Consider the following 26,164-nt stretch of genomic DNA (forward strand, 5'->3'; position numbering starts at 1 on the left):
AGTAACATTCACACGTTTTAGGGATTAGGATGTGGCTCTCTTTTGAGGAAACATTTTCTAGTCTATCATAACCTATAAATGGATCTTTGGATATTTAAAAGTAAAAAGAAAAAGGAAGTTGTAAACATCATGGGTCTCATTGAATCCTAGTTCTGTAAACAATGTTTAAATTCAGTACAATTCTTCTGTTTTAATTGTGCTAACTGCCTTGCTTTTTCTTTTTTCATTTTATTCTCAACCACCTGCAGTTTGGCTTCTGCTCCTTGCTGCTGAAACAAAGCTTTCAAAAGTTCATCAGTGACTCGAGCTTAACGCTAGAGAGTCTCACTTCTGTTTTTTCATCCTCATTTTCTTTGAGATGCTCAGCAGAGGCCACTTACTAATAAACAAAACTCCCCTTCTTTAAATGCCTGCAATGAATGCCTGCATTCATTTGCTGGCTTCTCTTCTTCCACCATAATCATTGCAATCAGTCCTTCTTTCACCTTTGATGTCTTTTATTCTCCTAATGCATGATATTGAATTCTTTGAGGTTCTGTGCATGGCTCTCTGGTTTCTTCCCAGACCCCAGAGTCTTTATACTCTCTTGGGTTTAGCTACTGTTTTGATGAAACTCGCAAACATTTATCTTTAAACCTGAATTCTAACTATGTGTGCTTGTGACAGCCATCTATTTTCTGTCCTCTTACATGTCATGGATACACTGATAGCCTGTCGCCATCTCTAATCCAGCATTTATAAAAACAAAGATCCTTCTCTTTCACTATTCTAAACAGTTTTCTTTTTAATTTCCAAGCAGGTCAATGGCACCACCATTATGCTAGAAATTTTGGTATCTTATTCATTACAACTGGTCATTGTTAAATCCTTTCAAGTGAGGTCCATGGATCAACAATATTAGTCCCACCTGGAAGCCTGTTAGAAATGCAAATTCTTGGTCCTATCCCAGACCTTCTGAACTACAGTCTGTCTTTTAACTGTGTTTAGCAAGCTCTCCAGCTGAATCTAATGCAGGGTGGCCTTCAGTAACCAGTCATCTGGAGTCGAGTGTAGATGGGCATCCCTCCAGGCTTATATCACTCAAACAACTTCTTGATAGGTGAGTGCCCCTATTTCCAGTCAAATATCTTCTAGGCAATTATTTAGTTTTTCATTCTTCTTCCCTCTGTCACTGTTATTTCCTATTTTACAGTATTATGTATTTATGTATATGAAGTATGTAGAAACTGGCTGGGAGGATGTGTTCAACAGAACAGACATTAAACTGATTAATGCATTTCCAGGTTTTCATTCCTGTTTTGAGTGATGGGTTGTGTTGTTTTTTTCCCCTTTTCTTCTTTTTAAAAATGCTCCCAGCTCACTGGACTTAGCTCCTTCTGTAGAAAACTTTGAAAGAGAAGTCTTGTTCCATGGAGGAAAGTTGGTGACAGGAAAGAAAGTATGAGAGAGGAGAGAACTGCCATTCGAAAACTAAATGTGGATTGTAAACATGAGTAGGAATTTTAGCACTGAATGCGTTGCTGAGGTCTTCCATGTAATAGGGTTTTTTGTTTTTTTGGATGAAAATAAAAAGAATTTCCAAGTTTTTAAAGCTCCTCCCAGTTTTCTTCATGCATCTAAAATTCATGGCAGTGAATTTGAGTTAATCTCCTTTTCTATTTTTCTTTTTTTTTTGTCTTTTGTTGTTGTTGTTGTTGCTATTTCTTGGGCCGCTCCCGCGGCATATGGAGGTTCCCAGGCTAGGGGTTGAATCGGAGCTGTAGCCACTGGCCTACGCCAGAGCCACAGCAACGCAGGATCCGAGCTGCGTCTGCAACCTACACCACAGCTCACGGCAACGCTGGATCGTTAACCCACTGAGCAAGGGCAGGGACCGAACCCGCAACCTCATGGTTCCTAGTCGGATTCGTTAACCACTGCACCACGATGGGAACTCCCTCCTTTTCTATTTTTCAACATTAGTTAAAGCCAAGGACACATGGGGGAGGTCCTTTTGTTAAGTATATTGGGGTTTAGAAAGAACTTGGATAGACGGGAGAAAGTCTTCAAATAATTACACATCTGGTATCTGCCTCATCACTCTTGAATATATTGATTTAACTAAGATTTAGTATTCCATGAACACTTTTTATTGAAAAAAAGAACTGAACATTTTTCAGTGTCAAGATATATATGCTGAAAATGGAACACGATGATGCTTAAAAGGGCCTTTTTATGTTGCTCATAGTTTAGTGTGGGAAATATACTAGTAAATAGATGCTTAAAATACAGTGCACGTCCATGGAATTGGCCCAAGCCCTTTCTGCTTTTGGGATGTTGGAGAAGTTTTTGATTCTGCCACATATGTAGAAAGCTTCAGCAGTGGAAAGACTGCTGTGAGTGGCACATAATTTTTTATTGAAGAGTAGAGCAATAGCACAGGAACACTTGTCCTGCGACAAGGCAGAGTCAAAGCTTTGTGAGATTGTTTCAATTATAAACTTTATTGACTTATTCTGCGAGAAAAAAAATACGAGCAGAGCTCTTACGCAGTCATGCCTCTTTAATGCTCCTTGCTTAGAAGTTAAATTTAATTGTTTCAGCCCTATGTCCAAGATAAGGGAGTTGAAATGATGGATCAACTCATTTGTTCACATGATAATTTGAGTGACTCTGAACCAAGATAAAACTGTTGAAGGATGTGCTGAGGTAGCTTCCACCTTTGGCCATTTTAGTTTCAAAAGCTATTTAAAATTCCGATGAGTTTCCATCATAGCTCAGAGGAAGCAAATCTGACTAGTATCCATGAGGATGCAGGTTTGATACCTGGCCTCGCCACAGGCGGGGGTTGGATCTGGCGTTGCTATGGCTGTGTCATAGGCCAGCTGCTACAGCTCCGATTCAACCCCTAGCCTGGGAAACTCCATATACTGTGGGTGTGGTCCTAAAAAGACCAAAAAAAAAAAAAAAAAGCTATTTTAACTTATGAAATTTTTCAGAGATTTCTTGATGAATTCTTTTTCAAGAGACTGGTAAGTTAATAAGAGCCAAACAAAAGCACTTATTCAGAGTTTCCATCCCCAATAAAAAAAAACTATTTCAAATTGTCTATTTAATAACTGATAAGAATTTTATAGTTTTCCATCCAGATGGTATAACTATAGAGAACAATAAAGAAAAAAAAACACATGATCTAAGGAGAGTACTGAATGTTCTTTAAATAGTGCAAAACAAATTTTTTCCTTCCCTTCCTCCCTCCCTTCCTTCATTTCTTATTTATTGTTAAAGTGGAAGGACAAGGATTATCCTTTACAGATTTCTGAAAAATATGAGTTGGTTAAGCATTATTAAACCTTAAATCTTTTTTGGCCACTTATTGGAAAATATGATATGGAACCAACTTATCTCACCTTTTGGTATTAATGCACTTAAGTAATAAGGACGATGCTACATTTTAAAAATTATTTCATGCACATACATTAGCAGAATCATATTTCAAGTAAATCACCCATTGATTTTAGTTACTGTATTTATAAACAATTTATAACATTTGTAGAAACCACATGCATATATAGAGCACAGCACTAGGCACAGTGTACGTGACTGGAAAAGTCTTTCTCTTAAATTCACAACGCTCTTGAGAAATCTAAACTGACCTGTAAAATCATGGAGAACATACATTGCTGCCTGAAAATAGAACTATTAAATGGACACTCTGCTAAAGAAGTAGAAAAATGAACAAAGTCATGGTCAGTTGTGAAAGCTTGAGAGTCCTTTGCTAGGTTGCTCTGCTGAGTATCCATCAGCTCTATATAGGTTGCTAGAGTTCCATACTGATGTTTATATAAAGTTGTGTTTCTAAGATATTTAGGGACCTTTGGCATGAACCTCTGAAGTTTATTGTAAGCAGTGTGAATCAAATAAAATCTTGTAACAAATTGTGGCAGCTCTCAACTTTGCTGGGACATTTTAAAAGCCTCACTTTTTTTTTTTTTTTTTTTTTCTCGGCCTCAATGTAGAACCTCTGGAAGGAAATCAGTGGCTGGTAAGTAGAGTTACATCTTAGAGTATCATTTCATGCTTTCAACTCTATCATCACATACTTGACCCCATTTTATAGCAATGATCTGTCGTCATATCCTTTGAGAATTTTTTCAAGTACATAGTTCTTCGAAAAAATCTTTTTTGTTAGTATAATGTTTTATAACCGCTCTTAAACTTTGTCCTATTGTGATAAATCTTATGTTGTTCTTGGATGGTTTTCGAAATTTGAAAATAAAATATTGTGACAGACACTATTAATAATAATTAAATATTCTTTCATGTTTCTATATTTCCCAGTTTCCTCTGCATTTAGGGTGGGGCCATGTGGCTCCTTAAGACAGACTATATAAAGAGATAGCTATATAAAGAGATGTTTTCTGGGCCAGGGCTGTTAAGGACTTAAGTGCCTCCACCATCTCTTTCTCTTTTTTATCTGTGTAATTGGAAGTAAAGAAATCCAAGATGCTGGAATTGCAGAACTGAAGAGCTTAGGTCCTGAGTCACTGGATGGCTAGTTGATTTGCACTGGATTGACGTGAATGAAAAATAAACCTTTGAAGTTAAACCATTCAGATTTCAGATTTTATTTGTTACTGAGGCATAACCAAAAATCACTTAAATAATGCCAATATCTTGAATAAAATAAGAGTCAGAGAAATGGGATAAAAGGCTACTTTACATACCTATTTCACAATCTCTGAATGGGGTTTGGATTCAAATCAGTGAATTTCTGAGTGATACTTCACCACTACTTCCAAACAATGATAAAGACTTAAACTGCTTAAGGAAGCTTATCCCCCCCCCTTTTTTTTTTGTCTTTTTTAGGACCAAACCCACAGCATATGGAGGTTCCCAGGCTAGGGGTCCAATTGGAGCTGTAGACACTGGCTTATACCAGAGCTACAGCAACACGGGATCTGAGCCTTGTCTGCCATCTACACCATAGCTCACGGCCACACCATATCCTTAACCCACTGAGTGAGGCCAGGGATTAAACAAATGTCCTCATGGATACTGTTTGGGTTTGTTAACTGCTGAGCCATGATGGGAACTCCCCCACTTATTTTTTAAAATACATTGGCATCCCCTACTATTGATGATAATAACTTTGTTGTTAAAAATGATTTTAACTACTGATTTAAGAAAGTTATTCTTTTCAGAGCTTTGCTTTTCATAATTTTTTTTTCTGATTATAAAAGCAACATATGCTTATTGAGGGTGAGAAATTTTAATACAGAAAATAAATTTTAAAAATTCCCCAGATCCCTTATAATCTTATACCTAGAGACAAATGCTAATATTCTTGGATAATATTTTCTTCCAATCTTTTTTACTTTGTGTATGTAAGTAAATGGTCTTCTTTTGAAGACTTGGAGTATTATATTAGTTCCTCTTGGTTTTTCATTTAATTATACCATAAACTCTTTTCCATGTTATTTACATATTCTTTCTAAATGTTATTTTAGTGTTTTTTGCATTTTAACCAGGACTTCCTTGAAATAGATTTCCTTTTGATTAAAACTTTGTGGAATTTTTCAATCTGTTTATTTTTAGAATTGGTTCTGATAGCCACATTGAACTTCTGAGAACCAAAGTGCAGAATTAAGGCTCTATGTGTGTGTGTGTATGTGTGTGAGAGAATTTATATGTATTATATGTGTATTATACACATACATACACATTCATACACCAAATAGATTGACTTGTCTGACAGCTTTAGCTAGTACTCACTTTAAAAAAGTTGACTTTTTTTTTTAGGTATAGAGTAATCAATTTTGAGAGGCCCCCATCATGCAAGTATAAGTGTTGAGGAGATAGTTGTTTGGGTGCGATTTTATAGTTTGGTGCTTCAATGTGGGTAATTGAAATCTGGTAGATGATTATGTTCCCGCAGGGAGATGGAGAAATGCTGTGTCTTGGAAATGAAGGGAAGAAAGTATTTTAAGACTGAAGGACTGATTCACAGTGTTGAATGTAGCTTAATAGATGAAATAGGAAGAGGGCTGAAATATCAGGATCTTTACTCATATTAGCAAGAGCTGCTTGGATGGAGTGATGGAATAGCAGCAAACTGGAAGGGTTGGGGAGTAATTTGGAAGTAGAAAAATGAGACCACTATAGGCAGCTCTAAATATGTGTGGCCATTATGGAGAGAAGAAAGGAGAGGATAGCTGGAGGGGGATGGGCATGGCAGAATTTTAAACTGGTGAAGCTTGGGTTGATGAAGCAAATATAGAGCTTTGGTTATGATCAATGGGAAACAAAAATATATGAGTTTATAATTTATGCATAAGACTAACTGGTTTCACTTTCAAATGCACCTTCCTTCAAACTTTAGATTGTAACTTGAGATCTTTACCATAGTGAGCATTCTTTTGATACTAACTTCATGACACCCATGATTGTATGTTTTCACTCTGGAGGTCCCAGATGAATGATGCAAAAAGTTTCTTATAAAAATAGGCAAAAATTTGAATATTTCCCAATTGTTTTCATAGCAATGTTGTCTGATGTAATTCCCAAAAGTTAAATCACTGGGTTTGAAGAAAAATTGGCTTTAAAATTTTGTGATTGCATGGCTTTGTTCTCCCAGATGGTATGCTCTTGGAGCTGGTCACAATGGATGAGTAAGATTTAGATTAGAGTTGGCATAACTTTTTTTTTTCCCTTAATGCATTATGCAGTTGAAATCATAAATAGCAGGGTTTTTTTTTTGAGCTTTGTTGTGAGATAGCCAACTATAAATAGTGAGGAAAGCCATGGATCAGCTTTCAGCTTTCAAGAGTCTATTTTAGATCTTGTCTGTGAATGTCAGAGGCATCTTTGTATTTTCTACTCTTTTGGTTATAACAGATGGAGCCAGTCTTTATAATTGTGGACACATTTTGGTGAACTTCCTCATTCCTTTTACTATGGCATTTCTCTCTTCCCCCTCCTACCTTTTACCAGGGTGCTCAAAATTTTACTGGGATGCTTCTAAGATTTTTTTCTTTCTTTTCTGTTTTCAAATTTTATTTTGCTCTTGGTTCAATTCTTACATTTATTTCTGGAAATGCCTATCAAATTCATATTTTACTCCAGATTTTTTTCCCCCACACACTTATTTAACTACCTGATGTATCTTTACTGCATCTCCCATCTCTCCCTATTTTCTGCCCTCAAACCAGCTAAAAACTTCCTTTCTTGGCTTGCTGTTTCCATGAGGTCACTTTCTCAATTACTTGGGCTCAAGCAAGGGAAGCCTTTATTTCTTTTCCTTCACCACTGATCCAATGAGTTGTGAAACTACTAATTAACTCATTTTAATTAAACTACTTCATGTACATGACATTGGAGCAGTAGAGACAACTTTTGAATAGCAGTAATATTCTGCTTATGCCTTCCCACCTGTACTTCCATTCTCAGAGGAAATATACTTTAACCTTTTTTTTTTTATTCTCCTAGTGGTTACTTCAAAAACTATAGGTAATGTGTTTATATCTGTATTTATTTATTGACCTGCTAACTCCATGTCTATTGACTTCCCAACATAACACACAGGTCTTTCAATTATTACCCCCTCTCTTCAGATGTTTCAATATTTATATTTGTAGATTTGATTCTTTTACTTTTAAACTTTTGTTATTTAAATCTATGTAAACATCTATTTCCTGTCCTTCAACTTTTGGTATTGTTTCTTGATCTTCTTTTGTAAAATGAGTATATCAGTGCCCTTACCCTTTCCTCTCTATTCTCAGTAGTCCACAGTTACCTTCTGTCTGCAATCACTTCTAAGTTTTCTGTGTTTGGTGTTCTCTAAAGCTTTAAATCCAATAAATATTGACTGTATTATTATAACATTATTATATATTAGAACATGATTATATTAATATTATATACCTCTTCACAGCTGGGCCCCCATTACATTTCTTTCCCTATAGATGCAAAGTTCTTATCCTCATGCCCTAAAGGAAGATATGCTTTGTTTCCAGGGCTATTGAACTTTCTGGGTTTTTGCTTGTTTGTTTATTAATAATTATTAAGAAATTGAATAGTATATTTAAAATATATCTATAATATATCCATAATATGTAATTTATATATAATAGTATATGTATATATTTGTATTTTAAGGCTTTATTTTTTTAGAGCAATTTTAGGGTCACGGAAAAACTGAAGGAGGTACAAAGATTTATCATACGTTTTCTGCCTCCACACATGCACAGCCTCCTCTATTATCAACATCCTCCATCAGAGTGGTCCATTTATTATGACTGATGAACCTACATTGACACATCATTATTGGCCAAAGACCATCATTTATATTATGGTTCACTCTTGGTGTTGTATAGTCTGTGAGTTTGAACAAATGTGTAATGACATATATAACATTATAGTATCATACAGAGTAGTTTCACTGACATAAAAATCCTCTGTACTCTGCCTATTCACCCCACCCTCTTCCCTAACCCCTGGCAACCACTATCTCTTTACTGTCTCCATAGTTTTGCCTTTTCCAGAATGTCATATAGTTGGAATCATACAATATGTCGCCTTTTCAGAAAGGCTTCTTTCATTTAGTAATATGCATTGTTTCCTTTATGTCCTTTACTTGGCTTGTAGCTCATTTCATTTTAGTGATGAATAATAATCCATGGTCTGATATACCACAGTTTATTTATCCATCCACCTACTGAAACACATCCTGGTTGCTTCCAAGTTTTGGCAGTTATGAGTAAAGCAACTACAAACATTCATGTGCAGGTTTTTGTATAGATATGCTTTTTCTGTTCATTTGAGAAAAGATGGAGCAAGATTGCTGCTAAGAATATGTTTAGTTTTGTAAGAAATCACCAAATGGTCTTCCAAAGTAACTGTACCACTTTGCATTCCCACCAGCTATGAATAAAGTTCCTGTTGCTCTCTACATCCTCCCAGCATCTGGTGACATCAAACTGGTATCAGTGAGGACTTTGGCCATTCTGGTAGGTATGTAGTGGTGTCTCGTTGTTTTTGCTTGTGTTTCTCTGATGACATATGATATGGCCATCTTTTCATATGTTTATTAGCCATTTGTGTATTTTCTTTCATCAGGTGTTTATTTGTTAAAGTCTTTGGCCCATTTTTAAATTGGTTTTTTTGTTTGCTTTTTGGTGAGTTTTAAGAGTTATTGGAGTTGCTAATGTGACTCGGTGGGTTAAGAAACCGACATAGTGTCTGTAAGGATGACTGTTTATCCCTGGTCTCGCTCAGTGAACTTCATATGCCCCACGTGTGGCCCTAAAAAAGAAAAAAAAATTTCTTTGTATATTTTGGATATCATTCCTTTACCAGAGAGAGATGTCTTTTGCAAATATTTCCTCCCAGTCTGTGCCATCTTTTTACTCACTTGTCAGTGTCATTTGAAGAGCAGAAAAATTTAATTTTAGTAAAATCTAGCTTATCGCTTCTTTCTTTCATGGGTCATAACTTGAAAATGTCATCACGACACCCAAAGACATCTAGATTTTCTCCAATTTTATCTTCCAGGAGTTTTATAGCTTTACATTTTATTTTAGGTATCAGATGCATTTTGAGATAATTTTTGTGAAGGGTAAGGGGTCTATGTCTATAATTATTTATTTATTTTATTTTTTTTTAGTCTTTTTGCCTTTTCTAGGGCTGCTTCCCATGGCATGTGGAGGTTCCCAGGCTAGGGGTCCAATTGGAGCTGTAGCCACTGGCCTACGCCAGAGCCACAGCAACGTGGGATCTGAGCGGTGTCTGCAACCTACACCACAGCTCATGGCAATGCTGGATCCTTAACCCACTGAGCGAGGCCAGGGATCAAACCCGCAATCTCATGGTTCCCAGTCGGCTTCGTTAACCACTGAGCCACGACGGGAACTCCTATATTTATTTTTGAATGTGGATGTCCAGTTGTTCCAGTAACATTTACTGAAAAGGCATCTTTTCTCCATTTTATTTCCTTTACTCCTTGGTCAAAGATCAATTGGCTATACTTATGTGGTTCTATTTCTGAACTCCCTTTTCTTCTCCACTGATGTATTTGTTCTATACCAATATTACACAGGCATACTTTCTGTAACTTTATAATTAGACTTGAAGTTGGATGTTGTCAGTACTCCCAATTTTGTTCTTCAAAATTATTTTGGCTATTCTGGGTCTTTTACTTCTCCATGTAAACTTTAGAATCCATTTTTTGATATCCACAAAGTAACTTTTATTTCCTTTTTATTTCCCTTTCTTATTACATTAGTTAGGAATTTTAGGTTTTTGGTTATTTTAACACAAAACTTTTTACTCTGCTCTCTTCTTGGCAGTTTTCAGAGAAGTTAGATATAATTCTTACATTTTTTTCTGGTATAGATAAGGTGGCTTTTCCTCTGGCTTCTTTCAGATTTTTCATTTATCTTTGATTTTCTGTCATTTGAATATGTATGCCTGGCTATAATTTTTTGGCATTTATCCTACTTGGTGTTCTCTCATCTTCCTGCATCTGTGGGGTTTTTTTTTTTTGTTTCTTTGTTTGTTTTGTTTTTTAGGGCCACACCTTTGTCATATGGAAGTTCCCAGGGTGGGGGTTGAATCAAAGCTGCAGCTGCTGGCCATAGCCACAGCCATAGCCGTAGCAATGGCAGATCAGAGCCATATCTGTGTCCTACACCATGGCTCATAGGAATGCTGGATCCTTAACTCAGTGAGCCAGGCCAGGAATTGAACCTGACCTTCCTGGTACTAGTTGGGTTCTTAACCCACTGAGCCACAATGGGAACTCCTTGCATCTGTGGTTTGATGTCTGATATTACTTTAGGGAAATTCTCACTTTTGTTTCACATTTTTTTCTATTCCTTTCTCTTTCTTCTCCCTCTTATATTCCCATTATGCACTGTTATAGCTTTTGTAGTTGTCCCACAGTCCCTGAATATTCTGTTCTGATTTGTTGTTGTTGTTTTTTATTTTTTCATTCTTTTCAGTTTTGGAATTTTCTATTGAAATATCCCCAAGTTCAAAAATTCTTTCCTCAGCTATGTTCTGTCTACTAATGAGCCCATTGAAGGCATTCTTTATTTCTGTTACATTGTTTTTGATCTCTAGGATTTCTTTTTCTTTTCTTCTCTTTCTTTCTTTCTTCCTTCCTTCCTTCCTTCCTTCTTTCTTTCTTTCTTTCTTTCTTTCTTTCTTTCTTTCTTTCTTTCTTTCTTTCTTTCTTTCTTTCTTTTTCTTTCTTTCTCTTCCTTCCTTCCTCTCTTTCTTTCTTTCTCTCTCTCTCTTTTTCTTTTTCTTTTTTTTTTTTAGGGATTTTCATTGCTCTGCTTACACTGACCATCTGTTCTTGAATGTTATATACTTTATCCATTACAGCCTTGAATTGGCTGGCCTATAGCTGGTGCATTAAATTAAGAATGTGCAAATTATGAACTGCTGAATGAGGAGGTACAAGTCACCCACATGGTGTTGGCAAGTAGCTCTATCATTATCCACACTCCCACTTTGGGGAAGTGAAAACTGTGGGGCATTTTGATTGAAGGTAAAGTTTTAATATACACAGACAAAGGAAGTAAAATCACAAGATTTATTACCAACAAATACCAGAAACAAGAGGAGTGATGTGTACAATGAGCTGGGGGATGGCTGATTCTTCATCCCAAATCACAGGCAAGCAGGAGATAGAAGGTAGCACCTTTTACTTACATGAGGCGGAAGTCACTAATTTTTTTTTTTTAACAGTAGAAAAACCAATTTAATTTTGTGCACAGAGAAGATCATAAGATAATGCTCAGAGAGTGACCAAAAGCAGGCAGCATTTATGTCTTTTTACATAAAGAAAAATAAATTTGTAAGGATTTGACAGAATGAAGAAACTCAGGCTTGAGTGCTTAAATAGTAAGGAATTTAAAAAAATTTGTGCTTGGATAGTAAATTAGTAAAGAAGTAAGAATGTTTGTTTATACAAACTTCTGGGCCCTGAATTCCGTATTTCTTTCTACCTCTTTTCTACAGTGTGGGCACATTTCACATGGGAGATTTATTTCCTGCCTTCAGGGAGACAGAGAGGAGAGGTCAATGTGTCCTTCTTACATCACTTATTTTTTAACTAACTTTAATTTGAAATAATCAATATAACATTTAGGTATATTTTGGGGTGGCCCTAACATCACATACACATAAACACACAAGTAAAAATTCAACATATAGGTCTTACATAATTGTAACAATTTAATGTTATGGTCTGCAGCAATCAAGGCACTATTTATATTAAACTTCCTATCCTCCAGGAATAAAAAGGCTAATTTAGAGTTAGTAGCAAAGGTGAAAGTGTATAATTACAAAGACTTAAAAAAAGAAAGCTAATCCAGATAACACATGTAACTCATAGAATGGAATACTTTGGAATAATCAAATAGCTTAATTTTTTTAACTAGCAGGAAGTCAATCAGAAGATTTGTTCTCTACATTTTGGGAAAAATTTTTATTAAACGTGTTGACACACTTTCCTGCTTTAGTAAGTAGAATAAATTAAATAAAATTTTATTTTCAATGATTTAGTGTCTCAGGTGATAGTTGTGCATGATTTACAGTTTTTGAGAAATGTAGAATAAAAACTGTGTAGAATGGAGGTCATTGACTTTTTGTGGACTCAACTCTAAGTAGTAATTTTAAAAGGTATCCTGGGAAAAGCAAAGTAGGAACTTGTCATAGGAATCCTAAGCTCATGTCCTTATCTAAATGTCCAGACTCTGGCTGTAAGCATGGTTGTTACACTGTAAAATGCCTAGACAGCAACTCAAAATAGCTGTTTTCTCATCACAAGCCTTTAGCACAGTAATTGTAGTTGTTTTAATTTTCTGGTCTGGTAATTCCAACATTACTGCCATGTCTGCTTCTAATGCTTGCTCTGTCTCTTCTGACTTTTTTTTTTTTTTTTTGCATTTTAGTATATCTTATAGTTTTAAAAAATAGCAGGAAATGATGTGTTAGAGGAAAGGAACTTCTGTAAATAGGCCTTTTGTAACTGGGGGATAAGGTTATGTGAAAAGGAGAAGTGTTCTCTAGGCCTATGATTAGGTGTCAGTGTTTTTGCAAGTTGGTCCTTCTGGATGTGAACTTCACAAATGCTTCCTGTCTTCTTTTCCCCCACCTTAGGCGAAACAGTATAGATTGAGTTTGGAGATGGCTATTTCCTTTCTCCCACAGAGAAGGGCAGAGAGGGCTGGAGTTGTGAATTTTCCTTCATCCGTGCCAGTAGGGCTCTGATAAAATGCTAGCAAGTTAGACTCTGGTCAAATAGTTTCTCCTGAGGGCAAACGTTACTAAGAACAGTGTGTTTAGGCATATTTCATATTGGTCCCTTTCCCATTCCTTGCTGGAAACAAAAGGGAATTTTTCTCTGATATTTACTGTAAGAACCTGGTCAATCCTAGAGATAAAAGCTGTAAAAGTATGAGGCTCCCCTATGACTAAGTTTTTCTGAAATTTCTACTGTCAGATTTGTTCTCCAATGATTCATCAATTACAGTTCTGATTTTTCTAGCATAGTGCCGTTTCCTGTAGAGTTTTCAGCTTATGAGTTTCTACCCTTTAAATTGTAATTATCTAAATTCACTTGTCAGTCTCTCCTAAATTGGGGCAAGTCGTTTGCCTCATGACCTTACTTCTCTTGTGCACCTATGAAAATTTGTTTATACTTCAATTTATTCTGCTTTTTATTTGCTTTTAGGATGGAGTGGTGACCTCTGAGCCCCTGTGTTGTATCAGAAACCAGAAATCTTGAATTATTCTTTTATTATACTATACCAATGACTTAACATTATTTCCCATTTCAGCTTGCTGCCTATTTAGAATGTGACTTTTTAAAGGGTAGAGCTTTGGGATTCTTACCCTGCATTATTTTATTAAATTGAGATTTAATTCACACATTGTAAAATTTAACTTTCTAAAGTATGCAATTTACTGGCTTTTAGTACAGTCGCAAAATTTTGAAACCATTATCACTATCTAATTTCAAAATAATTTCATCTTTCCCCAAGGTAAATTTGTTTAGCAGTCATTCCACATCCTTATTTACCCTACATGCTGGCAACTGTTAATTTACATTCTGCCTTCAGATTTGTCTATTTTGGATGTTTCATATAAATAGAATCATACAATATGTGAGATTTTGTGTTTTGACTCTTTGACTTAGCATAATGTTTTCATCCATGTTGTGGCATGTTTATCTATATTGTAGCATGAATTAGTATTTCATTCTTTTTTTTTGACTTTTGGCTTTTTAGGGCTGCACCCGTGGCATATGGAGGTTCCTGGGCTGGGGTCTCATTGGAGCTACAGCTGCTGGGCTATACCAGAGCCATAGCAACACCAGATCCGAGCCGCGTCTGCGATCAACATTACAGCTCACGGCAACACCAGATCCTTAACCCACTGAGCAAGGCCAGGGATTGAACCCGCAACCTCAGGTTCCTAGTCAGATTTGTTTCCACTGAGCCACGATGGGAACTCCAGCATTTCATTCTTTTTGGTGGCTAAATAATATTCAATTCTATGAATATACTATATTTACCTATTCAACACTTGATGGAAATTTGGATTATTTCCACTTTTTGGCTGTTTTGAATATTGTTCTATGAATATTTGTATAAGTTTTGATGTGAACATAAGTTTTAATTTCTCTTGGGAATGGAATTGCTGACTGGTATTATAACTTTGTTTTTAACCTTTGAGTAACTGTGCCTATTTCCAAACCAGCATCATTATTTTACATTCTCACTAGCAATGTATGAAGTTTCCAATTTCTTCACACTTTCACAAGAACTTATTATTTCTTTTTTCAATTATAGCCATCCTATTTGGCGTGAAGTGTTATCACATTGTGGTTTTGATTGGCATTTCACTAATGACAAAGGACACATCTTTTTACATACTTCTTGGACATTTGGGTGTCTTTGGAGACATATCTATTCAGATTCTTTGTGCATTTTTAAATGGGTTGGCATATTGATAAGTTATTAAGTGTTTTAAAAAATATATTCTGGATACTAGACCTTATCGAACATATGATTTGCTGTTCTATGGATTGTCTTTTCATCCTCTTAATAGTGTTTTTTTTGAAGCACAAAAGTTTTTAATTTCAGTGAAGCCCAACTTACTTACTTTTTCTTTCATTCTGTTATTTTGGTTCATAGCAGTGAAACCATTGTCTAATCCAAGGTCACAGAAATTACACCAATATTTTCATCCGAGAATTTTATAGTTTTACCTCTTTGGTCTATGGTTAATTTTCAGTTAATTTTTGTATATTGTGTGAAATAGATGTCCAACTTCATTCTTTCACATGTGATCATCTAATTGTCATCACACTGGATGAGCTTTGAGTATGGTCAAATAATAACAGCTTTGTGAGCGAGGTCTTCCAGAGGATGACCAGACAGGTCAAATAATGACGATTCTTAAAGAACCCCTCAGAATGGCTGCCAAGCTGCTGTTTTTCACCATGATCATGGGTTGCCAGTTTTCAAGGATACTCCAGAGCTGGAGAGTGGGGAATGAGAATGGGGCAAATTAAAATGCCACAGAAATCCCTGTATTTACTTAGATCTAGTCACTTGTTTTGAAGAAATGCCCCTGGATTGCTGTAAGCCTTTGGTTAATTCTCAGAGTTGTAAAAAAGTTGATGCTGTGTAGTTTTACCAGTGTTCTCATTGCTTTTATGAAGGAGAGTTTTTTCAGATGTCCTTACTCTGCCATTTTCACTGATATCACCCCTGCACTATTATTTCTTTATTACAGTCTTACCATTTTCTAACTGTCAGTCCACTTCCTGTTTTATTGAGTTCCTGCCCCTCACCCCCCTTGGAGATCAGAACCTGTGTCATCCTTAACCCGTCTTTGGACATTCTCTCTGGGCTTACAGAATGGCTTTTATCCTGAATATTCTGGATTGGATTCACTGTTTTTTAGCTACAGTGCCTTGTTCTGTTATGCTTTGACCCTCATTTTTCTGGAGAACATTCTTAAGTAATTTCTTTGGAAAATGATATGTGCATAGAAGTAGGTTCATACTCTTGCATTTGTGATGTGTATTGTTCTTGCCTTCATTCTTGATTGATAGTTTGGCTAAGAATTGAATCTCATGTTTAAAACTTTTCTTAGGGAGAAAAAGAAGAAAAAGTTTCCTCAAAAACTTGAGGGCATTGGTTCTTTGTGTTTCTGTCTATCTATTGCCACAGTAATGATGCATAATAAAGTACCTTAAAAGTAGTACTTAAATAAATCTGACATTTATTATTGCTTCCAGTTCTATGAGTTATCAGAGCAGTTCTTTTAGTCTCAGTTTGGATACTAATGAGCCTGTGGTCAGCTGAGAGCAGCTATGCAACTGCTGATTTTAAATGGAAGCATGTATTTGGGATTTGGCTAGCTGTAGGCTGGTCCAGGATGACTGGATCTGGTGTGACTCAGCTGTTCTCCCTTTCACTCTCTTGTACTCCCTGCAGGCCAGCCTGAATATGTTCTCATGATAGTGGCAGGGATCCAATAGAAAGACTGGCATATACAATTCCTTTTCAAATCTCTTAATAACATCCATTGGTCAAATCAAGTCATGTGCTTAAGCTAAGAGTTGGATTAAGAGCAGACTACAAATTTACATGGCAAGGGGTTTTATACAGTGAGATTATTATTCTGATCCATTACACACTTAATTTATCTCAGTGTTCTAGCATATAATGTGATGAGAAGTCTGGTAGCATTCTAATTTTATTCTTTTGTTTTTATTTAGGATTTACTCTTTATCCTTGACTTAGGATTTCACATTGGTGCATGTAGGTTCATTTTAAAAAATATTATTAAGAAACAATTTTAATGTATTCCTGGTGGATCCTTTCAATCTGAAAATTTGTGCTTAAACCCCAAGATTGTCCCCTTTGATAACTTTTTCTCACTATTCTGTTTTTATTCTTTGAAATTCCTATTAATTAAATCACCTGGATTAATTCTGCTTGTCTACTGTCTTTGATATTGTCCATATCTTTGTCTTCTTACTCTGGGAGATTACTAAAGTTTTGTTTTTCTGTCATTATAACAAATATTTATTTTATTTTGGCTATTTAAAAAAAATTTTAAAGCTCTTTCTATTCTCTTTTCTCATTGCCTTCTGTTTAGTGTTATGGATGTAATTCCTAACTCTGAGTAAATTATAAATTTTCTTTTGTTTAAAATTTTTTTTCTTTTATACCTTGAACTCTTTGTTTCTACCAAAGTCTTTTAATTGCTATTTTTGTTTCTTCTCTCTTTTATTTTGGAGAAGAGGAGAGATGTTTCTCTCTCATGTTGATTCTCCTCATGTATGTACTAATAGTCCTTAGTTTTTCATTTGTACTCAGTATAGGATACAGCATAGGATAGTATAGGATAACTGGCATATGCCTCCATTGTTATTTTAGGAATAGCTTTATTTTCTAGCTAAATGTCTTCTATGAATGGAAATTCTTATAAGAGTCTATGTAGAGGGAGTAGTTTTTAGCAGCTGTCTTATTTTAATATCAAGGGATGGGGTGAAGATCATGCTATAGGATCAACAAGCTCCTACTCAAGCACATGGGACACTTTATCCTTTCTGGTGCACACTGGGTACTTACTGTTTTGTATAGACAAATATTCCTGTATCTTAGATATCTAACTAGATTAAGGGGTAAGAACTCTCATATACATAGTTTACCTCACAAAATTGTACTTTGCACAAGACAGTTGTATAGTAAATTGATTAACCCGTTTCCAGAAACTTCAATGCTTGAGGAAGCTTCCCTTTTCTCCTAGAAAGTGTTAACTGATCTTACTTGGTTAAGAATAAAAAAAAAAAAAATCACTTCCAGTTTTGCTCTAAATTGTTTTTCTTACTAGAATCCCCTAATTAATATAGTTATTGCCCATTCCAATTTATTTTGCAATCTTAGAGTTTCCTGGGATTTCCCATAGAGTCAGAGATATTTGCAGAATAATCTGGGAAATTTTTTGAAGAAGAAGGAGAACATGAACATCTATGGAAATTCTTATTATTTTTAACTGTACTTAAAAATTGAACTTGTTTCAGATGCTGCATGCTATGGATTCTTGGAAATCTTTAAGTATTTCTAAGTTTTGGTTGTATTTCCCTTGTTTGTAAAGTTCATTTTGGAAAATTTCCATCATATACAAATGTAGAGAATACTATATTAACTTTTGTATACATCACCCTGAATTATCAGCAGTCCCAATTTTGTTTCCTCTATCCCCTGCTACTATTTTTCTTCTGGAGTATTTTGAAGCATATTTTAGTCATTATTTCTCCTGTATTTTTCATTATTATCACAATGCCATTTTCAAACCAAACAAAATTTACATTCCTTATTGTCATCTAACAGTCCATAGTTAAAAAATTTCCTTATATCTCAAAGGTTTTTTTTTTTTTTCTTTTTTGGAATTAGAATTTTAAAAAGTCATATCACTACATTTAGTTATTATGTAAGTTCCTATCTGTCAAAGTCCTTTCTCCCTCTTCTTTCCTTCTCAAGAGCACTGGTTCTCAGTTTTTTCTTTTCCTCTCTCAGGACTCCTTTACACTTGCAAAAACTCTGGGGGACTCCAAAGAGCTATATTTTATATGTACTTCTTATTAATTTAATTTGTTTTTCATTTATATGAATTAATATTTACCAATTAGAAAATAAAGCAGTTTAAAATATTTTAAATAATTTCTTCATTTAAAGTAATGATGGTAAACCCATTGCATGTCAATATAAATAAGTTTTATGAAAAACAGTTTCCAAAACAAAACTTTTAGTGAGTAGCATACCATTGTTTTAAATTTCTGCACATCTCTAATGTCTTACTAGAAGGCAGTTAGATTCCATATCTGCTTCTGCATCCAAACTGCTGTATTTATGTTGTTTTGATTAAAGAAATATATATGACTATATATATGAAGAAATGTATGACAATATATATGAAGAAAATTCAGCCTCACACAGTTATGAAGTCCTATAGCTTTTGAAGAACTCCACAGTAAGTTCTCGGACAATGAAAGTGCAAAAAGCAAATAAAATCTTAATGTAATTCTAAAAATAGTGTTGACCTGGCAGATCACATGAGCAGATCTCAAGGACCCTGGGTGGGCTTCCACTCCTTATAATGAGTCACCATGCCTCCCTTATCACAGACAGATGCTTGTTTTCCTGTGCCCCATCTAATGGCTAGAGCAGGGCTATACAGCAATCTTGAACCTATAAATATCGAGGTTTATGATGGTATTGATGAGTTAATTTTGAAATTTGTATGCATATCCTGTGAGAGTGTATGTGAGTTAAAATTTGATTTTGTGAACAAGTATTCTTGCTGTAAGAAAAAAGAAAGACAAATATGGAATTAGGAAGGTGAGAAAGAATCTTGTGTTAGTGAATTTGAATTGGAGATATAAGTATGAACTAATAAATATGAAATTTATAATGTTAAAAATATATTTCTTAATTTTGTTCAATAGAAGGGCATAAAGGGAGTAATACCTCAGTAACCTGGTACACACATCTTGTCTTCTGAATTCCTGATTTAGAGAAGTCCTCATTACAGTCCTGGGAATGGAGGGCAGAGGTGAGCCTTGAACACTTTGTGATACTAGCAGAGTGTGATGTGCACCATGATAAGGGGGACCCCTAAAGGATATGAGAGCTGCCTGGAGAGGCTCCCTCTGGACTTCAACTACTTTTATTTTACTATTACTTAGATATTTCACACTTGTACACATTTATTAATTCTTTGTATCTGTGATTCTTTACACACTTATAAAAGTAAAACAAATTTACAAATAAGCAAATGATATAAAGTCAAATATAATTCAAATGAACTGCTTTAGTATGGTTATTTTGTTGCAACTAAATTATTTTTTGTTAGGTATAATGTATTTGTTTTGTGTGTTTGAGTTTCAGTTCTACAGATGCAGAAACCACCTGCTTATGTGAGTATGTTGTACAGAATAGCATTAATAATTTCAAACCTGGAGTTCCCGTCTTGACTCAGTGGAAACAAATCTGACTAATATCCATGAGGATGCAGGTTCAATGCCTGGCTTCGCTCAGTGGGTTAAGGTTCTGGTATTGCCGTGAGCTGTGGTGTAGGTCACAGATGGGGCTCAGATCCCACATTGCTGTGGCTGTGGTGTAGGTCAGTGGCTACAGCTCTGATTCAGCCTGTAGCCTGGGAACCTCCATATGCAGCAGGTATAGCCCTAAACAGACAAAAAAAATTTAACAATTTCAAAGCTTTTTTTTTTTTTTTTTTCCTCTCTTTTTACTGCACCTGCAGCATATGGAAGTTCCCAGGCCAGAGACTGAATCTGAGCTGCAGCTGTGACCTATGCCGCAGCTGCAACAATGCTGGATCCTTAACCTGTTGTGCTGGATGGAGATCAAATCCACAGTGCTGAAGCAACAATGCCAGATCCTTAGCCTGCTGCACCACAGTGGGAACTCCTGCACAGCTTTTTTTTTATTAAAAAATTTCGATTAAAGTAGGAGTTCCCATTACGGCTCAGTGGTTTACGAATCCGACTAGTGACCATGAGTTTGCAGGTTCGATCCCTGGCCTCACTCAGTGGGTTAAGGATTGGGCATTGCCATGAGCTGTGGTGTAGGTCACAGATGTGGCTCAGATCCCACGTTGCTGTGGGTCTGGCATGGGCCAGTGGCTACAGCTCTGATTAGACCTCTAGCCTGGGAACCTCCATATGCCAAGGGACCTAGAAAAAGACAAAAAGACAAAAAAAAAAAAAAAATCGAAACACTTCTATTAAAGTTTTTAAATTTTTCTATTAAAGTCTATTAAAGACAAAGAAAAATTTCTATTAAAGTATAGTTGATTTACAATGTTGTACCAATTCTACTGTATAGCTAAATGATTCTCTCTCTCTCCATATATACATATATATATGTGTGTGTGTATATGTATATATATATGTATATGTATGTGTGTATATATATATATGTATATGTACATATACATATATATGTACTTTTTATATTCTTTTCCATCATGGTCTTTCCTAGGATATTGGATATATTTCCCTGTGCTATATAGTAGGACCTTGTGTTTATCCAGTCTGAATATAATAGTTTGCATTTACTAACCCCAAACTCATAGCCCATTCCTTTCTCTTCCCCCTCCCCCTTGGCAAACATAAGTCTGTTCTTCATGTCTGTAAGTCTGTTTTCGTTTTGCAGATAGGTTCATTTGTACCATATTTTAGATTCCACATGTAAGTGATATCATATGGTATTTCTCTTTCTCTTTCTGACTTATTACACTTAGTGTGATAATCTCTAGTTGCACCAGTTTCAAAGCTTTTTAAATAGCTCACCATAATCCAACCTCACCCTTAATCAAAACTCTACCAAGGCACAATCCCAGACACCACTGTCAATAACATATGACTGACTCTAAAGCTTCAGTGTTTATTCAGTACAGGATTATCATTATGTTGTTATTGTGTTCTATAATAGAGTGTCATCTATTCAAATTATTGCAGGTGAAAAATATCTTAAGATATTTAGCCTAGTACTAGTTTAAACACTGAGCCTGTTCTCAGACTGAGGTCAGTCTGTAAATACTGAAGTGATTTGTGCACCCCGTTTAAAAATGACAGGACTATAGCTTGGGTTTCCTTGTTCCTTTTCTTGATCCCCAACTAGAAATTTTAAACTGTTGAAAACTTCTTTTATAATAAATTTGGGTGTGTTTTTTCACTTTCTTCATGAGAGTACATTTATACCTTAAATCCATGTTTATGTTGTTAATCCTAATATGTGACAAATTAATACATTTCTCCACCAGACTATGTTGTTTTTATATCAAAATGGCTTCAATGTTAATAACAAACTGAAGTCTGTTTCTATGAAAGGCATGCCTTCTAACTATAGATTCTTGGTAAAAGAGAAGTTATCTTAAGTTGTAAAAATAATACAGAAACAGTGCAGAACACTTAGCTTGACATTAGGTGGAACCAACTAATAGCAGTTAGCTGTGCTTATCCCCACATACAAAGTTAAATTCTGTGACTTTATGTGGTCACTGGTGCTCCTGTGATCATAACTCTTGCAGAGGCAGGATTCAGCTCTGAGATGGCTTTCTTGATGATGCAGAATATTTATTTATTTATTTAATGTTATTTTTAGGGCTGCACCTGTGGCATATAGAAGTTCCCAGGCTAGGGGTCTAATTGGAGCTGCAGCTATTGGCCTAAACCACAGCCAGAGCAACGCAGGATCTGAACCATGTTGGCAACCTATACCACAGCTCATGGCAACGCCAGATTTTTAACCCACTGAGTGAGGTCAGGGATCGAACCCACATCCTCATGGATACTAATCAGGTTTTTAACCTGCTTAGCCACAGCAGAAACTCCTATTCACATAATTTAAAAAAAACTGCCAAATAATAAACTTTTAAAAATATTTCTAGAGCACTTGTAGACAGCCCACAATATCCTCCACTATACACACACACAGACACACACACAGAGAAGTAAGACTTTTAGAATGCTCAAATGATGTGGATTTGGAATGATGTTTGGGAAAGGTGTTAATTAGGCCTGTTTTCTCATGGGCATAATCCAGACCCCCAATTAATTTGATAGAAGCACTTCCAATTGACATTCATTTACCAACTTCCTGTATTTGCTGCAGTTTTCTTTATCTCTTTAAGGCCATTTCCAATACTCATAGCATGTTGAGTTGTTCACATAGCTGTAGGCCATTTCCTGGCACAGCCATATACTTCTGCTACTACTGATTAACTTGTTTGTTCTAAAGTCTTTTTATTCCTGTTTTTATATTTTATTATACAATCTATGTTCATTGTATTATAATTATATATTTAGATACTCTATAAATCAATAAAATAAACATTGGAAGGATAATTATTTCTAAGAAAACTAAGATGAATGCTTTGGATGTTGATAAAAACCTGGCACTGTGCTTGTTGCCTAATTAGGTGTGAATGAGATAATTGGGACCGGAGGGAAGGATCATACTAATCTAGAAAGTGCTTTCACTCAAAACTGCTCGACAAGGGACCCTGTGTTCTTTCATACCCTAGGACTGATTGGAAATTTAAATGTGATACTGTGATAATTTTTCTTATATCTGAAAATTGGTAAATAAATATATATTTTCATATTTTAGTTAAAATGTTTAGTGTACTAATCAATTTTTGATTGTTCCCCTCAACCAACTTTTTTTTTTTTGCCTTTTCTAGGCCCACTCCTGAGGCATATGGAGGTTCCCAGGCTAGGAGTCCAATCAGAGCCGTAGCCACCGGCCTACGCCAGAGCCACAGCAACGCGGGATCTGAGCCTACGCCAGAGCCACAGCAACACGGGATCTGAGCCTCCCATTGCAGTGCAGCAGATTAAGGATCCAGCATTGCCTCTCTCTGATGGTTTGAGTTTGATCCCCAGCTCAGCCCAATGGGTTAAGGATCTGCCCTTGTTGCAACTGTAGCAAAGGTCTCAGTTGCAGCTCAGACTTGATTTGATCCCTGGTCCAGGAACTTCCATATGCCGTGAATGCAGCCATTAAAAAAAAAAAAAAAAAAAAAAAGAAAAAGAAAAAGAAAAAGATGATAGCTGTCTATTTGATCTCTGAGAAGGGAAAAGAAGAAATCAGAAGACTACTTCAATCCAAAAATGCTATAGACATGTTCTTATTCTTTGTACACATTAGATACACAGTAAAGACTTGATTGGTTCCAACTGAGTAGAGCCAAGACATTTGTTTTAAAATGTAAAAATGTTTAGGAATTCTTCATATGTATTTTTGAGGTTGGTCTTTGAATATTTGTATTCCTGCCTCTTTGTGTTTTCTGACTGGTGCTGGAGGGACCTGCCTGAACGAGGGATAATCTGGTTATGTGTTTATGCCACAGAGAGATTAAAGCTGCTTTTAGCTAAGGATTTGGACTTGAAAGAAATAACTACCAGATATATATAAATTCTCTAATCCCACTCGTCTCCTCTATAGGCCCATGCAGTCCTGACTAGCACCTATGTAGGTATTTTAAGATGTGCTGACCTTTGTCCTGCTTACTTAAGTAACAGAAAGTTTTACAGACTTACAGTTGAGATCTTTTAATAGTTCTGAAGCAATACTGGGAAGATTTTATCTCTGAAAAAGAAATACCATGTGAAAAGGCAAGGTACTTTTTCCTCCTGTTGGAAAACAGTGGAGTTACTCAACTCTAATTTACTTTTCATAGGCTATAATATCACAGTTTTGAGAATTTCCAATAACCCAGATTACAGCACAGCTGCACAGTTTGGAATGCAGCTGCCTAACTGGGGTGGATCTTGTCATGCTTATTTGGAAGGATGTTTGTGGTTTTTTGACCAAACGAAGAGCTTAATCAAGGATAAAACTTTTAATTCTGTCTCTCCCTTCTATATATGCTGCTTAGCATTTTTGATTAAATAACTTCACTGATAATTATAAAGACTTAGTTAATGTTAAAATGAAAATATTTTAATACTTAGTTGGACAAGTTGACTTTTTCCCTTTCCACCATTTATCCTTCTAGAGTGATGAAGCAACTATAAACATAACTTTTTTGCAATCAACACAGTTATTTTGTTGAATGTATATTTTTGATAAGTCATGCTCAGCTTTGAGAAGAGCCTGAGTTAGAATTTTTCTTTTTTTTCTTTTTTGGCTGTGCCCACAGCATGTGGAAGTTGCTGGGCCAGGGATTGAACCCGAGCCACAGCAGTGACCTGAGCCACAGCAGTGACAATACCAGGTCTTTAACCTGCTGGGCCACATGATAGATAACTCCATGGGTTAGAATTTTTATAAAGCCCCCTTTGAGTAATGAATTTTTTGAAAAAATAGACTTTTTTTTTTTTAGAGCAGTTTTTGATTCACAGCAAAATTGAGTGGAAAGTATAGAGTTCCCATATACCACCTGCCCCTACATAGGCACGAACCCTTCACTGTCAACATCATACCTCAGATGGTTACATTTGTTACAACTTATGAATGTATATGGACAAATAATTAACACCAGTCTTCATATTATATGGGTCTGGAAAATGAATAACATCATGTAGCTACCTTTACAGTAGTATACAGTGTAGTTTCATGCTACTAAAAACCCTAAAAATCCCCCATGCTCCACCTAGGCATCCCTCCATTCTTCCTTCTCTTTTTATTCTCTCCATAGCTTGCCTTTTTCTAAATGGTGTATAGTTGGAATCATACAGTATCTAGTCTTTTCAGATTGGCTTCTTTTATTTTAGTAATACACATTTTTACTTTTTATTTTTAGGGCTGCACTGTGGCATGTGGAAGTTCCCAGGCTAGGGGTTGAATTGGAGCTATAGCTGCTGGCCTATGCCACAGCCACAGCAATGCGGAATCCAAGACTCGTCTGTGATCTACACCACAGCTCAGGACAATGCCAGATCCTTAACCCACTGAGTGAGGCCAGTAATCGAACCTGCAACCTCATGGACACTAGTCAGATTCATTTCCACTGCACCACTACAGGAACTCCACTAATACACATTTAAGGTTCCTCCATGTCTTTATATGGCTCGAGAGCTCTTTTGCGTGTGTGTATGTGTGTGTGTGTGTTGAATAATAGTCTGTTGTCTGGATGGACCTCAATTTATTTATCCATTCACATGTTGAAGGACATCTTGATAGCTTCCAAGTTTGGTCAGTGATGAATAAAGTGGTTCTAAACATCTGCGTGCAGGTTTTTAGCTGGATATGGGTTTTCAACTCCTATGGATAAATAGTAAGGATCGAGATTGCTGGATTTTACTGTAAGAGTAGGTTTAATTTATAGGAAATTGCTAAACTGACTTCCAAAGTGGCTATAGAATTCCCACCAGCAATGAATGAGAGTTACTGGTTAAGATGTATTTTTAAGAATATTTATTTTAAATTTTATAGCAATCTTTTATAATGGCTTTTAATAAGGTTAATATGCAAAAGTGATCAGACTCAAAGAGACTGACTATCCTGAAGCTAAGAAACTAGTCTGAAGTCTATTCCAGTTCAAAAGTGCATTATTGCTTCTGTACCATACTGACTCTGCTAAATAGAAGCCACAATTGACTTACAAAACATTTATAAAT

General features: G+C 35.7%; 1 long non-coding RNA gene across 1 annotated transcript; it reads left to right on the top strand.

The window, feature by feature from the left end:
- LOC110256270 lies at positions 670-8,989 on the top strand. Its single transcript, XR_002337631.1, has 3 exons — positions 670-1,099; positions 3,999-4,024; positions 8,902-8,989. It is a non-coding gene; the product is annotated as an uncharacterized LOC110256270 (long non-coding RNA).

Source organism: Sus scrofa, chromosome 13 (assembly GCF_000003025.6).
Source record: "Sus scrofa isolate TJ Tabasco breed Duroc chromosome 13, Sscrofa11.1, whole genome shotgun sequence".
NCBI lineage: Eukaryota > Metazoa > Chordata > Mammalia > Artiodactyla > Suidae > Sus > Sus scrofa.